The sequence below is a fragment of the Plectropomus leopardus genome, chromosome 4, assembly GCF_008729295.1.
Source record: "Plectropomus leopardus isolate mb chromosome 4, YSFRI_Pleo_2.0, whole genome shotgun sequence".
Taxonomy (NCBI): Eukaryota; Metazoa; Chordata; class Actinopteri; order Perciformes; family Serranidae; genus Plectropomus; species Plectropomus leopardus.
In genome coordinates, this window is record NC_056466.1 from 21,946,230 (window position 1) to 21,950,076 (window position 3,847).

The following is a 3,847-nucleotide window of genomic DNA, read 5'->3' on the forward strand; positions in this document are numbered from 1 at the left end:
CACCCAGTGCACACCTTTGCCTGCTAAGCAGGAGTGCGATGTGACCATTTTATAAAGCAGGAGTGATGATGAGATTAAAAACAAGCGTAGCAGTACAAGCCATTACCACAGCTGGGCTCACTTGTTTGTTTTCTAAAGGAGACATTCACAAGGGAGAAAATAAAATCATATCCTGATACGAAAAAAAAAATAAATCCCGGTATGCATTTGACCTCTTCTACCTGCCACTGCTGTCCCCATTTCTAGATCTCAAGCTGGAAAACACAAAGAAATTTAAAAATCACCAGCCAGAGCATGCAGGGGCTTTTAACAGTCAGCACTGACTGCTGAAAATAATCTGAACTTTAGTAATTCATCAAGTGAAAATACCCAAAACTTGTTGCTTACTGTTATGAAGAGTTGAATATTTTCGTTCTATCTCATTATGAATTAAATAAACAGAGTTTTTGACTTTATCAAATAACACTATCCCTTGGAGGGTTTGTTTACTTGCGGTTGTTATTATGTTTTGCCATTTTCTAGACTACATAATTAATCAAAAAAAAATAAGAGATAGATAAAAGAAATAAATAATCGTTAGCTTAAGCTCCGTCTGTGAAGCCCGACAGCTGAAGACGGAGATAAGGAATGGCAACCAGTCTTCCAAAAACACATCAGATCGTTCCTGCATCAATCTTAATGAGTCTCTGCAGCTCTCCCAGTGCAAAAACACCCAAAAACTAAAGTTTGGAGAAAAAATTCAATAGATTTTCAATAGAATTTTTTGTAATGACTACCGTTGCTGCAGACTCCTCCTAACTCGTCTATTTGCAGATTAGGGATAACAGAGATAATACACCCAGACCAGAGCACACAGTCGTGGCCAACTTCTTCTCTAATTCTGAATGGATCCATCACACCTCTAAAACACACCTTTGTGATAAACAACACATCCCTGAAGTTACTTACGTAGGCTGGTCCACTGCCACTCAGCCCGGTGACAGCATCAATGAGGTCCTCCTCCACTTCCGTGCAGAAACCCACACTGGCCATCAGCTGCTCCAGTAACTTGCCGTCCTCCCACCTGAAAGGAGGAGGACAACATGCTGTTGCTGATGTGGGAGAATTATTCAAAGCAAAAGGTCTTGCTCAACATTATTCTGTAGATATCTGAGAAAAAGCTCAAAAACTTACATCATACAAACATATTTGACTCTTGTACCTACAGTCCCTCCACTTTACCTCTGCATGCGTCCCTGTGGCGTACACTGTAGCTCCCTCTCTCACCACGACTGGAGTGTTAGTCATACACCTCATGACTTTAGGAGCTGAACGGTACTGAAGCAGCTTCTGTGAAGTTACAAGAATGAAAACAAAGGAAAGGTGCGTACAGGAGGCAATCTATTTCCTTTGGAAGCATGCCAAAACAACATGATCAAATTTTATTTGAGATACAGAGGAAGACGAATTACAGGACAGAAAGGCTTAAGGATAAGACCTAGAAGACTAATGTGGCTAATTTTGACTAAAAAAATTATGTAAATCACATGAGGGCTACAACAACACCTCAAGTGCACACCACAGATCATCTAGAGTCAGTAAAACTTCAGCAGATTAATAATTCTGGATTACAGAGCAAGACAGAGATAATGATAAAGGCTGACCTTCTCTATGGAGCTGATGGTGACGCCCGCCCGCACAGGAGACTATGAGATGACGATCCTCAATGTCTGGCCCAATCTCATCCAGAACGAAGGGGATGATGTGGGGTTTCACAGCCAGGAAGAGCACATCGCTCTTACTGACGGTCTCTTTGTTGCTGGTCGTCAGGTTCACCCCCATTTTCTGCAGAAGAAGAAATGAAAATCAATCTTGGTAAACACAGAGAGGCCATGAAGAAGTATAGGCGGGACACCACACATGCACACTTGCACCAATGTCTCCATTTCTCTTCCCATTTCCAAACGCCACATAAAGCAAAAACGTGTCTTCTCACCCTCAGTCCCGACACGGTGGGCAGATCCGAGTCTGGGGAGCTGGCTGTAATCCTGTGTGTAGCAATCACACCTGGGCAGAAAGACAAGAGGAAGTGGAGAGTGAGGTATGAGGATATACAATGAGATGGGAAATGGCAACTGTAAGATAAGACCCTACTGATCCCCAAAGGGAAAATTCATGTCATGGCAGCATGTGAAAGTCAGTCAGGTAATAACATAAAGGAATGGGGAATAACAAATTCAGGTAATTTTCTTGTCATCTTTTATTTATTTATTTTTTTAATTTGCGGGACTTTTCATGCCAAGAGACTGAATGCCTTTTCTCTTAATGTTTTTGAAAGAAATCAAACAAAATTTGCTCTTGTCTCAGAGTTTTCAATGCATGTGAAAGGCATTTGGAAAACAAATTTTGACCCAGGGTTTAAACGGTTGATAAAGAAAAAAAAGAAATTAAAAAGCCTTGGACGTTTAATAAATTACAATACTTATGCAATATCCATTAGCATAGCTGTGCAAACATAGTAATGAGTCAACTCTGCAGGCCTTATTAAAGTAGATATGCTTCTATTTTTAGTGTATGTGTAGCTGTGAGTGCAATTTTATCCTTAGCCGACCCCAAATCAGTCGATGACGATGTATGATTTGACATCCGTGACTTCAGTACAAGGCAAATATTGCACATTTAAGAATTTGGCCTCACCTGCAGCCGTGAACCCTTTTACCAGTGCATGAGCCAGCTGGCCCGCTCCAATGAATCCAACACTCATCCTGTCAGATGATGTGGCGCCTTTGACCTGTAAAAACCAGAAAGCTGCAGCTGACTGTAATGCATTTCAATACACAAAATTTATGAGCAAATCTCCAAAACACAGTCACATACAATATGCCTTTCAAGTTTTTACTTCTGACTAATTGTGAATCCAGTCTTAACTTATTGAAAAGCACAGAGATAGCCTTTAGTGATGATGAAATCTAGAGAAAAATCCTGGAGATGGTCCACAGAGAGAGAATGATGAAACTCCATCTCTGACACTTGGCAGTACACATGGGTGATTTCAGTAGGATATGGGCACATTCACCGATTTACAGCAGTGAACTCCACATTCAGTTTAATTTGCATAAAACAAAAACACTTTCTGAGCCCAAAAATTCAGTTAACTCCATAAAGTGTAACCTGATGGCACCTTTAAGACTTCAAGCTTGGCTTCAAGTTTGTAGTGTTATATTTAAAAAAAACACTAGTTTATCAAATTAGTTGGCTGTATTTTACTATTATGATTACCTTGTAGCACGGTCTAATGTTTGCTAACGACACGTTTATGTATCCAGTGCTAAGATTACCGCTCAGTTGATGCTGAGGAATGATAGCATTTTCCTGCTAGCTGATGACCCCCTCTTCTCGGCTAACCGCTATGTTAGCAAGCGGGCTTTCACAACCAGAAATGAATGAAAAACACGACAAATTCATACAGCAAGGAGATAGTTACCTGTCTCTAAATGTTCCAGCTGAGGTTACAGAGTTGGCAGGTGTAAACTGACGACGTTATTGCTCTTTTCCGGCGTCAGAAAAAATGAGAAAATACTACTTTTGTGTCAACGTGGCTTCCTCTTTACTCAACCCCCATGTGCACCATAACTGTAACAGACAACGACACGGGCCAATCAGAATAGAGATGCGCAGAGCTCTTGACCAATCAGAAGCTATATCACAGTATTTGGGCGGGGTTTTGTGCTCCGTCACGCCCAGTTGCATCAGTCCACTTGGTGGTGAAGCTGCCAGGGAAAATGTAGGTCAAATTATATAGGAGCAGTGGAGTAAAGTAGGTTATGTTTATGTTGGTCAAAGTCAGTAGTGGCAGTTTCCATTCAGA

The 3,847-nt window shown here is 41.0% G+C and overlaps 1 pseudogene; it reads right to left on the reverse strand.

Moving 5' to 3' along the window:
- Positions 1–242: 242 nt before the first annotated feature.
- LOC121941660 lies at positions 243–3,601 on the reverse strand (annotated as a pseudogene).
- Between the last annotated feature and the right edge of the window lie 246 nt (positions 3,602–3,847).